Here is a 13,848-nt window from a genome sequence, read left to right as displayed (position 1 = left end):
TATTAATTTTGTTATCATTTTTTTTGTATTCATTGCATGCATGGTCGAAGGTCATTATTACCTAATATTGAGCCTATAGACCTTGAACTTAAAAAAACACTTCGCACACACAAACACGTTGTAATTAAAGATAAAAGTGAAATGAATTTGCAACAACAACAAGCACCACCAGAGAGGCCATTTAAGAACTATTTCAGTCCCTTAGCCAATTTGAGCACATCATGCATAAGATACCCAAATGTAGCTGCTAAGAGTTTTGAACTAAAACCTAGTGTGCTAAATTGTCTCCCAACATTCTATGGCTTAGAAAATGAGGACCCATATAATCATCTGAATGATTTTCATGCTGTTTGTCAAACTTTTAAATATGAGAATTTTTCAGACGATGATGTTAAACTTCGATTATTCTCATTTTCTTTAAAAGATAGAGCTCGTTCATGGTTAAATACTTTGCTTGCTAATAGCATTACATTATGGGAACAAATGGTAACTAAATTTTTGAATAAATATTTCCCAGTGCATAAAACCAATGCTATTCGCAAAGAAATTTCAGAGTTTACCTAGAGAGAAGATGAGCAGTTTTTTGAAACATGGGAGCGATTCAATGGGCTACTCTTGAAGTGTTCACATCATGGTTACGAGAAATGGCACAAATGCCAATACTTCTTGGAGGGATTATTGCCACATGTGCAAGAATGACTAATGGCAACAAGCGGAAGAGAGCTAATGTCAAAAAGTGCATCAGAGATTTAGGAATTCTTCCAGCGACAAGCAGATAATTCCCAACAACGGAGTCGATCACTCGGGAATACTAAAAGAATTAAGGGAGTGAATGAGGTTCACATTGGCGAGTCAACTTCGGGAATCAAAGAAGTCAAGGAGATGATTGAAGGTCTCTCTCGACAAATAGCATCGTTAACGACTGCTAAATCAACAGAACTACATGACCATAACTCATACTCAAATCAAGTCAATGCCATAGGTGTAATGAGAAAACCATCCAATTACAACCCATATTCCAACACATACAACCCTGGATGGAGAGACCACCCAAATTTTTCATGGTCTCAAGGATTCCAACAGAATGGACCAGCAGCTCCAGCTCCACCAATGCAACCAATTCCTCAAGTTTCTCAAGCCTCTCAGCTACCATTTAGACCATACAATCAGAACCAGAACTACTCTCAACCCAGACCATGGGAGGATTTACTCCATAATTTCAAGAATGTTACCCACTCCACGATTGAACAACAGAACCACACTATTGATGAAATACGAAATGAGATGAGATCAGGCTTCAACTCACAAGCCCAATCAGTTTCAAGCCTCAAGAAGATGGTGGGACAACTTGCTTCTTCAGTTTGGACTTTGGTAATGACTGTTAAGAAAGACAAGTTTCCAAGTCAATCAGTGCCTAATCCTAAAGGAGTGCATGAAGCAAGTACCAGTTCACCTTAGCAGCCCGGAGAGCTCAAAGCAATCATGACCTTGCGAAAAAGAAAAGAAGTCGACAACAAAATCGAGATACCGGTGAAAGAAGAAAATCAAATTGTACCTGTGAATGTTGAGGACTCACCATCAGAAGAGAAAGAATAAACCAACCCACGAGAATACGTTCCCAAAGCTCTTTTTCCTCAGAGGTTAGCTAAAGGAAAGAAGGAAAAATCCACATGTGAGATTCTTGAAATCTTCAAACAGGTAAGTGTTAACATCCCTTTGGTTATTGTTATAAAACAAGTGCCATCTTATGCTAAGTTTCTTAAAGATCTTTGTACTAAAAAGAGAAATATTCACGTTCAAAAGAATGTCTTTTTAACAGAAAACGTTAGTTTTATACTCCAACACAAAATTCCTCTAAATGCAAATACCCAGGCTCCCCCATTATCTCATGTAGCATTGGAACCACACAATTGAGAATACTTTGTTGGACTTAGGAGCTAGTGTAAATATGTTACCTTATTTAGTGTTTGTGAAACTTGGACTGGACGAATTACACCCAACTCTAGTGGTGTTACAACTTGCAGATCGGTCCACGAAAATACCTCGTGGTATTGTAGAGGATGTGCTTATCCAGGTTGACAAGTTTTATTTTCCTGTTGATTTCATTGTAATTGACACTCAACCAATCCAGGATTCAAGGAAGCACATCCCCATTATCCTAGGCCGACCTTTCTTGGCAACTGCGGATGCTCACATTCAATGCAGGACTAGAAATATGCAGTTGTCCTTTAGCAACATGACTATGGAGTTAAACATTTTCAACATTGCCAAACAACCTCACAATGTAGATGATGAAATTGTTGACGTGGATTTAATAGAAGAAATAATTAATAATACTTTTCTTTCAAACCTTAGTGATGACCCTTTACAAATATGCTTAACTTACTTTGGTTTGGATTTTGATATTGACAGATCAGTGGATGAGGTCAACGCCCTACTTGACTCAGCACCATCTATGGATACTAATAAATAGAAGTCAAGAGTTGAACAACTAGCATCATCAGAGAAGAAACTCATCCCATCATCAAAATCACCACCAAAACTCAAGCTCAAACCATTACCCAACACTTTGGAATATGCATTTTTGGGAGAAGAAAGTACTTTGCCGGTAATCATCTCATCATCCTTAAATGACGAACAAAAAGGTAAGTTGTTGGATGTTTTAAAAGAGCACAAAGGAGCATTAGGATGGACCATAACAGACATTAAAGGTATAAACCCAGTAGACTGTATGCATTACATTCACCTTGATGAAAATGCTAAACCTACTAGGGAAATGCAACGTCGGTTAAATCCTAACATGAAAGAAGTTGTTAGAACTGAAGTCCTTAAACTATTAGACGCATGTATCATATACCCAATTTCTGATAGTTCATGGGTCAGTCCTATACAAGTTGTCCCCAAAAAGTCAAGAGTCACAGTAGTTACCAATGCTGATAATGAATTGGTACCCACTAGAGTGACTACATGATGGCGTGTATGCATTGATTATAGAAAGTTGAATTCTGTCACACGTAAAGACTATTTTCCTATACCATTTATCGATCAAATGCTTGATAGATTAGCAGACTATGAATTTTATTACTTTCTAGATAGCTACTCAGGATACAATCAGATTTCATAGCACCAAAAGATCAAGAGAAAACTATTTTCACTTGCCCTTTTAGAACTTTTGCATATAGGAGGATGCCATTTGGATTATGTAATGCACCTGCTACATTTCAACGATGCATATTGAGTATTTTTTCTGATATGGTTGAACAATTTCTTGAAGTCTTTATGGATGACTTTTTTTTCTTTGGTGATTCATTTGATCAATGCTTACATCATCTAATACTAGTTCTGCAGAGATGTATCGATAAGAACTTAGTCTTAAATTGGGAGAAGTGTCATTTTATGGTAAAACAAGGTATTGTTCTCGATCACATCATTTCGAGCAAAGGTATTGAGGTTGACAAAGCCAAGGTGGATCTCATTTCCAATCTTCCTCCACCTAAAACAGTCAGAGAAGTAAGATCTTTCCTTGGGTATGCTGGTTTTTATCGACGTTTCATTAAAGATTTTAGTAAAGTTTCTAGACCCTTATGCAATCTACTTGCTAAGGATGTACCTTTTATCTTTGATAATTCATGTCTTGTGGCATTTGAAAAATTAAAGCAGTTGTTGACATCATCACCCATCATTCAGCCCCCAAACTAGAACTTACCATTTGAGCTCATGTGTGATGCATATGATTATGCAGTAAGAGCAGTTTTAGGACAAAGAGTTGATCGAATTTCTCATGTTATTTACTATACTAGTATGACATTGAATGATGCACAGTTGAACTATTCAACTACTGAAAAAGAAATGCTAGCAGTAGTATTTGCATTAGAAAAATTTCGATCTTATTTCATTGGTTGTAAAATAATTATATTCACAGATCATGCTGCTCTTAAATATCTTCTCACAAAGAAAGATGCAAAAGCTAGGTGTTACTTTTGCAGGAATTTGACTTGGAATTTAAAGATAAGAAAGGCACAGAAAATGTTGTGGCTGGCCATCTCTCTTGTCTCCATTTTGAAACAATTACAGAACCATTAACATTGAATGAGTCATTTCCCGATGAACAATTAATGAGTGTGGAAGTATTACCGTGGTATGTTGATATAGTTAATTATCTTGTTACAGGTCAACTTCCAGAGCATTGGACTAAGCAAGACAATGCCAATTTTTTTTTGCAAAAAGAAAGAATTTCTTTTGGGATGACCCTTATTTGTTCAAGTATTGTGCAGATCAAATTGTTAGACGATGTGTCCCAGAAAGTGAAATTCAGAATATCCTTTCATTTTGCCATGAACAAGCTTGTGAAGGCCATTTCAGTGCTAAGAAAACAGCTACTAAAGTTTTACAATGTGGTTTCTATTGGCCAATTATATTTCGAGATGCTTACACGTTTTGCTCTTCATGTGAACCAATGATCACAAAGTGGTGATAAAATTTTTAAAAAGCAACATTGTTTCACGCTTTGGATTCCCTCGAGCAATAATCAGTGATGGTGGTGCCCACTTTTGTAACAAAGCATTCAAAACTCTTTTGACAAAGTATTCAATCACTCACAAAGTGGCGACCCCATTCACAAATCAGTGGCCAAGTTGAGATCTCTAATTGAGAAATAAAGCACATATTAGAAAAGACGGTGAGGCCAAACATAAAATATTGGTCATTAAGACTTGATGATGCAGTATGGGCATATAGAATGGCTTTCAAGACCCAATTGGGATGTCACCCTACAGGCTAGTGTATGGAAAAGCTTGCCACCTACCTGTGGAACTCGAGCATCGTGCATATTGGGCCATCAAGAAATTCAACTTTGACATGCAGCAAACTAGCTCATAAAGAAGATTACAACTGGCAGAACTTGAAGAAATTCGCAATGATGCATAAGAAAATGCCAAAATTTACAAGCAGCGAATGAAAGTCTTTCATGACAAGCAAATTATGAGAAAATCTTTGACTCCAGGTCAGAAAGTGCTTTTATTCAATTCTCGCTTGCACCTATTCCCAGGTAAGTTACACTCTCAATGGTTTGGCCCCTTTATTGTTCATACTGTTTTTCCACATGGGGCAATTGAAATTAAGGACCCAAAGAATGGTGTCACGTTTAAAGATTAAAGCCATATCTAGAGTACCAACCACATGGAGAGGACACCGAAATAAATTTGAGTGATCCACCAGATTTGAATTGAGTTTTTTCTTTCTTTTCGGTGATTTGATTTTTTTTTCTTTCTTTTTATTATTCTTTTGCTAATTGAAATTATTTTTGCATAAGTGTGTTTGTTTAACCATTAAGGTTTCTCTTATTATTGTTAATCATGAGTGCCATAGCCAAACAGTTCCTCCTGGATATTCTTAGACCACTTCAACGTGTAAAATCTCATCTTAAAAGGCAGATTCGATTTTGTAAAACACATCGTATTTGGGCTCTACAACCACCAGAGTTAGTATCCTATATTGAGGATTTAGAAAGCCAACTCAGAGATATTGAGAGAAGTGTCTACAACATCCAGTTGGAGCTTGAGGTAAATTCAATAAGAGAACGATTGTAATTTTCTTTATGTGTTTTAGTTTGTTTTTCTTTGATTGTGTGCTTTAGTTTGTTTTTCTTTGATTGTGTGCTTTAGTTTGTTTTTCTTTGATTGTGTGCTTTAGTTTGTTTTTCTTTGATTGTGTGCTTTAGTTTGTTTTTCTTTGATTGTGTGCTTTAGTTTGTTACCCCGGGGAAGTGGCAGATAACAGTACTCCGTGACAATCAAGTCGGTTACTTCAGTTTCCCATAATAACTGATATTTTGAGGCGAAGGTATGGACAAAAACGAGATTCTAGCAAAACTTCACAATCGATTCCCTTCACTTCCTCAGAATGCCCTCCTTACAATCTATAAAGCTCGGTTCGAACACATGCGATTGCTTATGAGAAATAACATACCTGCTGACATCCGTTGGTTAATCGAGGCTAAAGTACGATTGGCAGGTGCGTTACCTCCAAAATTTATTGCATACATGCCTGGTTGTGGTAAAGGAAATGATGCAAGAAAACGAAGAGCTCGAGCAATTTCTGTTGCTCGTCATAAGTGTGCCATAATGAGTTGCGATAAAAAACTATGTTATTTAGGAATGGTGTTTGATAAGAGGGAAGATAAGATTCAATTCATTAGGGATTGCTTGAATAAGGAGTTATTGGATGATATTTTTTTATCTCTTGAAACGTATCCCAGTGGATATGTGTAAGGAGCGATTCTTCAGTTATAACCATTATTCCAGAAAGAGCATGCACAATATAGTCTCGGGAATCTGACTATAAACGACCATATTTGCCAGTTTATAAAAAAACTGGATGGGAAGCCTATCCTCGACCCATAGAGGGTGTTCAAGCCGTTTCTGGACGTAAAATCAGAGGAAGATGTGAGCCACAGTTGCAACTACCTGTAAATATCCTTTTACTTCACCGTTATTGTATTTCACTGTTGTTTTATCATTTGCATTATTGTCTTTAATAATTTTATTTTATCATTGTTTCTTTTTCTTTTTACTGTTTCCTTTTTGACTCGCGAGCTATGTGCTTTACGCGTTAATTGACATTGACATGCTACCTCATACACAGCTATAACCCACTATCACCAAGATTCTTAAATATAACTTTTTGTTAAGCACTCACAAATTATTTTTTAGAAGTATCACAATGACAGCTACTCCCAATAAACAATTCAAGAACATTTGTGTGCTTTCTGGATTTAACTATGGCAAACATAAAGAGTTCATTGAGGCAGCCATAGATCTTGGTCGAAGTATAGCTGAGACAAAATTACACTTGGTGTATGGAGGAGGTAACCAAGGGTTATCAAAATTGGTCTCAGAAGCTGCTTTTGTCAGAGAAAGCTAAGTGTTAGGCATCATCCCAAGAGCCCTAAAACCTTTGGGTAGTTTGTCTGACTCACCGATTGGAGAAGAGTTAGTCGTCTCAGGTATGCAAGAAAGAATAAATGAAATACTTAATCATGCTAATGCTTTTATTTTCCTGCTAGGAGATCTTGCAACTCTAAAGGCACTTATCACATTAGCATCTTGAGTCCACCTGCACATTCACCATAAACCCATTGGTTTGTTAAATGTCAATAACTTTTATGATAGCTTTATCACATTTCTTAACCATACAATAAAAAACTATTTCATTCCTTCCACAGCGAAAAAGCTTTTTATTTGTGCTCACTGTTGAGTGTTAAAATGCATATTTATAAAGGAAAAAACCATCATTTTACATTTCAAGTCTTACTAACACATTTACTTTTATGAATTTAACCATCTTTTGATTTAATTCTGTTTGTTTTATTTTAATTAAGTATTTTATGTATTTTAGGGGCATCGTAGTCATTTCACAATAAACGAGAGATCAGATGGCAAAACGGACATCACTTTTGAACTCAAGACGGTCGAAAACCTTAGGAGGAGCATAAAAAGAAAAATGGCACTGTTCACATGTACGGTACTATTCACATGTACGGTACTGTATACGACACTGTTCACGACATTGTTCACATAGACGGATCGATGACATGGCATTGACCGATGATGTGGCATTGACTGATGAGGTGTCACGATCCTGTTGGGCTAAAATTCTTATAGACTGTTGATGGTGACGTGGCAGCATATCAGTGGACGAAAAATCTCGCGTACGGTACATGCATCACACAGGATTATTTTCAACCAAACCGCGTTACTGTTCATCCGGGTCAAACTGCATTACTGTTCATCCAGGTCAAACCGTGTTACTGTTCATCCACGTGGTCAAACCGCGTACTGTTGACTGATGACGTGGCGCAATCCTGAGAGTCCAAACTGTTTTTAATCCAATGGCCATGATTTACTCAATGTATCTATAAAAAGGGGGCCTCTCCCCCCTAATTTGATATCTCTGAATCCATTTTTGGGACCCATTTTCTGTAATTCCCTCTCCATCTGTATTTTCTTCGTATTTTAATAAATTCCCATTTTGCCCCTAGTTCAATTATGAGTGGCTAATTTTCTTTCAAGCTTGGGTTGAAGGTGAAGTCTCAACATGTGTCATGGGCTTAATTTGGTAAATTTATTTTCTCTTCCCCTCTAGTTTTTGTGGATGTTTTGACTTCTCGTCGACAAATAATACTAATCTTGTCTAGTACCGCCTTGGTTTCACCGGCCCTCTAGTACAAGGTTATTATTATTTGGCACGATAAACCCTTAGCACCATATTGATTAGAGCGTGGTTCATGAGGTGTGGATTCCCCCCTCATGATTTAATTGGCATTAATAAGGATTATTTAGCCCATGATGCATGTTGATACGGATCCAGATACCCAAGTACGTCATTTCAATAGATTTCTCTTCAATTTATTCTCGCCATTGCAAGTCCAATTTTAGAATATATTCTCGCCATTTTAATTTAAGTTTTAGCATATTCCAAATCATTTCCACCACAAATCCAATCACCCATTTACAAAATTAATTCTACACACAATTAAAATCCACCTCCTCGTGGGATCGACACTCGTCACCATTGATCTATACTACAATAGATTCATGCGCTTACGAGTACATTAAAATTTGCACAACAAGTTTTCGGTGCCGTTGCCGGGGAGGTAAGTAATTTTAATTCATAAGATTAATTTTTGTGAATAATTCCATTTAAATTGTTTTCTTGTATTTTTTTCTTAAAAAAAAAGAAAAAAAAAAGTGAATCTACATTTAAAGGTTAGTATTTTTTTTCTTTTTCTCTTCTTTAAAATTCTGTAATTTAATTTTCAATTTATTTTTCTTTGAATTTTTTTTTGTTATCGTATTAATTATTTCACGTATTTATTTTTGTGTATTCTTATAGAAAGGTTATAATAGCGCAATAAGGTTAGTATTGTAATTTCTCCCTCTTCTTTATTTTTATTTGTTTTGTTCCCATCTTTATTTTTATTTTATTTGTTTTGCATGCATGGTCGTAGGTCATTATTTCCTAATCTTGAACCTATAGATCTTGAGCTAGAAAAAACACTTCGCACACAAAAGCACATTAAAAATAAATTTGGAATGGATTTACAAGCACCACAAGAGAGACCATTTAAGGACTATTTTAGTCCCTTAGCTAATTTGAGCACATCATGCATAAGATACCCAAATGTAGCTGCTAGAAGTTTTGAACTAAAACCTAGTGTGCTAAATTGTCTCCCCACATTCTATGGCTTAAAAAATAAGGACCCATATAATCATCTGAATGATTTTCATGCCATTTGTCAAACATTTAAATATGAAAATTTTTCAGACGATGATGTTAAACTCAGATTATTCCCATTTTCTTTAAAGGATAGAGCTCGTTCATGGTTAAATACTTTGCCTGCTAATAGCATTTCATCATGGGAACAAATGGTAACTAAATTTTTGAATAAATATTTCCCAGTGCATAAAACCAATGCTATTCGCAAAGAAATTTCAGAGTTTACCCAAAGAGAGGACGAGCAATTTTTCGAAACATGGGAGCGATTCAATGGGCTACTCTTGAAGTGTCCACATCATGGGTATGAGAAATGGCACCAATGTCAATACTTTTTGGAGGGATTACTACCGAATGTGCAAGAATGGCTAAAGGCAACAAGTGGAGGAGAGCTAATGTCAAAAAGTGCATTAGAGATTTGGGAATTCTTCCAGCGACAAGTGGATAATTCCCAACAACGGAGTCGATCACTCCGGAATACTAGAAGAATTAAGGGAGTAAATGAGGTTCAAATTGGCGAGTCAACTTCGGGAATCAAAGAAGTCAAGGAGATGGTTGAAGGTCTTGCTCGACAAATAGCATCGTTATCGACTGCTAAATCAACAGAACCACATGACCATGACTCATACTCAGATCAAGTCAATGCCATAGGTGTAATGAGAAAGCCATCAAATTACAACCCATACTCCAACACATATAACCCTGGATGGAGAGATCACCCCAATTTTTCATGGTCTCAAGGATTCCAACAGAATGGACCAGCAGCTCCAGCTCCACCAATGCAACCAATTCCTCAAGTTTCTCAAGCCTCTCAGCTACTATTTAGACCATACAATCAGAACCAGAACTACTCTCAACCCAGACCATGGGAGGATTCATTCTAGAACCTCAAGAATCTTACTCACTCTACGATTGAGCAACAGAACCGTACCATTGATGGACTACGAAATGAGTTGAGAGCAGACTTCAATTCACAAGCCCAATCAGTTTCAAGCCTCGAAAAGATAGTGGGACAACTTGCTTCTTCAGTTTAGACCTTGGCAATGACTGTTGAGAAAGGCAAATTTCCAAGTCAACCAGTGCCTAATCCTAAAGGAGTGAATGAAGCAAGTACCAGTTCACCACAGTAGCATGGAGAGGTTAAAGCAGTAATGACCTTCCGAAAAGGAAAAGAAGTCGACAACAAAGTGGAGATGCCGGTGACAAAAGAAAATCAAATTGTACCTATGAATGTTGAGGACTCATCACCGAAGGAGAAAGAAGAAACCAACCCACAAGAATATGTTCCCAAGGCTCCATTTCCTCAGAGGTTAGCTAAAGGAAAAAAGGAAAAATCCACAGGTGAGATTCTTGAAAGGCAAATTTCCAAGTCAACCAGTGCCTAATCCTAAAGGAGTGAATGAAGCAAATACCAGTTCACCACAGTAGCATGGAGAGGTCAAAGCAGTAATGACCTTCCGAAAAGGAAAAGAAGTCGACAACAAAGTGGAGATGCCGGTGACAAAAGAAAATCAAATTGTACCTATGAATGTTGAGGACTCATCACCGAAGGAGAAAGAAGAAACCAACCCACAAGAATATGTTCCCAAGGCTCCATTTCCTCAGAGGTTAGCTAAAGGAAAAAAGGAAAAATCCACAGGTGAGATTCTTGAAATCTTCAAACAGGTAAGTGTTAACATCCCTTTGCTTGATGCTATTAAACAAGTTCCATCTTATGCCAAGTTTCTTAAAGACCTTTGTACTAAAAAGAGAAATATGCATGTTCAAAAGAAGGCATTTTTAACAGAAAACGTTAGTTCTATACTCCAACATAAAATTCCTTTAAAATGCAAAGACCCAGGCTCCCCCATTATCTCATGTAGTATAGGGAACCACACAATTGAGAATGCTTTGTTGGATTTAGGAGCTAGTGTAAATTTGTTGCCTTATTCAGTGTTTGTGAAACTTGGACTGGGAGAATTACACCCAACTCCAGTGGTGTTACAACTCGCAGATCCGTCCACGAAAATACCTCGTGGTATTGTGGAGGACGTGCTTATCCAGGTAGACAAGTTTTATTTTCCTGTTGATTTCATTGTAATTGACACTCAACCAATACAGGATTCAAGGAAGCACATCCCCATTATTCTAGGCCGACCTTTCTTGGCAACTGTGGATGCTCACATTCAATGCAAGACTGAAAATATGCAGTTGTCCTTCGGCAATATGACTATGGAACTGAACATTTCAACATTGCCAAACAACCTCACAATGCAGATGATGAAATTGTGAATGTTGATTTAATTGAAGCACTAGTTGATGATACTTTTGTTTCAAACCTTAGTGATGATCCTTTACAAACATGTTTAACTCACTTTGGTTTTGATTTTGATATTGACAGATCAGTCGATGCGGTCAATGCCTTACTTGACTCAGCACCATCCATGGACATTAATAAATAGAAGTCAAGAGTTGAGCAACTAGCACCATCAGAGAAGAAACTCATCCCATCATCAGAATCACCACCGAAACTCGAGCTCAAACCATTACCCAACACATTGGAATATACATTTTTGGGAGAAGAAAGTACTCTACCGGTAATCATATCATCATCCCTAAATGACGAACAAAAAGGTAAGTTGTTGGATGTTTTAAAAGAGCACAAAGGAACATTATGATGGACCATAGCAGACATAAAAGGTATAAATCCAGTAGACTGCATGCATTACATTCACCTCGATGAAAATGCTAAATCTACTAGGGAAATGCAACGTCGGTTAAATCCTAATATGAAAGAAGTTGTTAGAACAGAAGTCCTTAAGCTATTAGATGCAGGTATCATTTACCCAATTTCTGATAGTTCATGGGTCAGTCCTGTGCAAGTTATCCCCAAAAAATCAAGAGTCACAATAGTTACGAATATTGATAATGAATTAGTACCCACTAGAGTAACTACAGGATGGCGTGTATGCATTGATTATAGAAAGTTGAATTCCGTCACACGTAAAGACCATTTTCCTTTACCATTTATTGATCAAATGCTTGATAGATTGGCAAGCCATGAGTTTATTGCTTCCTAGATGGCTACTCAGGATATAATCAGATTCTCATAACACCAAAAGATCAAGAGAAAACTACTTTCACTTGCCCTTTTGTCACATTTGCATATAGGAGAATGCCATTTGGATTATGTAATGCACCTGCTACATTTCAACGATGCATGTTGAGCATTTTTTCTGATATGGTTGAACGATTCCTTGAAGTCTTTATGGATGATTTTTCTGTCTTTGGTGACTCGTTTGATCAATGTTTACATCATCTAACACTAGTTCTACAGAGATGTATCGAGAAGAACTTGGTCTTAAATTGGAAGAAGTGTCATTTTATGGTAAAACAAGGTATTGTTCTCGGTCACATCATTTCGAGCAAAGGTATTGAGGTTGACAAAGCCAAGGTGGATCTCATTTCTAATCTTCCTCCACCCAAAACAGCCAGAGAAGTAAGATCTTTCCTTGGGCATGCTGGTTTCTATAGACGTTTCATTAAAGATTTTAGTAAAGTTTCTAGACCCTTATGCAATTTACTTGCTAAGGATGTACCTTTTATCTTTAATGATTCATGTCTTGTGGCATTTAAAAAGTTAAAACAGTTGTTGACATCATCACCCATCATTCAGCCCCCAAATTGGAGCTTACCATTTGAGCCCATGTGTGATGCATCTGATTATGCAGTAGGAGTAGTATTAGGACAAAGAGTTGATCGAATTCTCCATGTTATTTACTATGCTAGTATGACATTAAATGATGCACAGTTGAACTATTCAACTACTGAAAAAGAAATGCTAGCAGTAGTGTTTGCATTGGAAAATTTTCGATCTTATCTCATTGGTTGTAAAATAATTGTATTCACAGATCATGCTGCTCTTAAATATCTTCTCACAAAGAAAGATGCAAAAGCCAGACTAATTCGTTGGGTGTTATTTTTGCAGAAGTTCGACTTGGAATTCAAAGATAAGAAAGGCACAGAAAATGTCGTGGCGGACCACCTCTCTCGTCTCCATTTTGACATAATTACAGAATCATTACCATTGAATGAGTCATTTCCAGATGAACAATTGATGAGTGTGGAAGTATTACCTTGGTATGCTGATATAGTTAATTATCTTGTTACAGGTAAACTTCCAGAGTATTAGACCAAGCAAGACAAGACTAAATTCTTTGCAGAGATAAAGAATTTCTTTTGGGATGACCCGTATTTGTTCAAGTATTGTGCTGATCAAATTGTTAGACGATGTGTCCCAGAAAATAAAATTCAGAATATTCTTTCATTCTGCCATGAACAAGCTTGTGGAGGCCATTTCAGTGCTAAGAAAACAACAACTAAAGTTTTACAATGTGGTTTTTATTGGCCAATTATATTTCGAGATGCTTATACTTTTTGTTCTTCATGTGATAGGTGTCAATGAATGGGGAGCATTACACGAAGGAACATGATGCCACTAAATCCAATTTTAGTGGTTGAGATTTTTGATGTATAGGGTATCGACTTCATGGGACCCTTTCCTCCTTCTTTTGGCCATCAATATATATTGGTTGC

The 13,848-nt window shown here is 36.9% G+C and overlaps 2 non-coding genes across 2 annotated transcripts; both read right to left on the bottom strand.

Annotated features, from left to right (window-relative positions):
- Window positions 1-534: 534 nt before the first annotated feature.
- On the bottom strand, window positions 535-637 carry LOC112495764 (small nucleolar RNA R71). Its single transcript, XR_003062096.1, has one exon. It is a non-coding gene; the product is annotated as a small nucleolar RNA R71 (small nucleolar RNA).
- Window positions 638-9,476: 8,839 nt separating this feature from the next.
- LOC127898742 (small nucleolar RNA R71) lies at window positions 9,477-9,580 on the bottom strand. The gene has a single exon (XR_008050590.1). It is a non-coding gene; the product is annotated as a small nucleolar RNA R71 (small nucleolar RNA).
- Between the last annotated feature and the right edge of the window lie 4,268 nt (window positions 9,581-13,848).

This window comes from Citrus sinensis, chromosome 1 (assembly GCF_022201045.2).
Source record: "Citrus sinensis cultivar Valencia sweet orange chromosome 1, DVS_A1.0, whole genome shotgun sequence".
Classification (NCBI taxonomy): Eukaryota; Viridiplantae; Streptophyta; class Magnoliopsida; order Sapindales; family Rutaceae; genus Citrus; species Citrus sinensis.
Note: the sequence above shows the minus strand (reverse complement) of the source record. Positions and strands in the feature narration are given on the sequence as shown.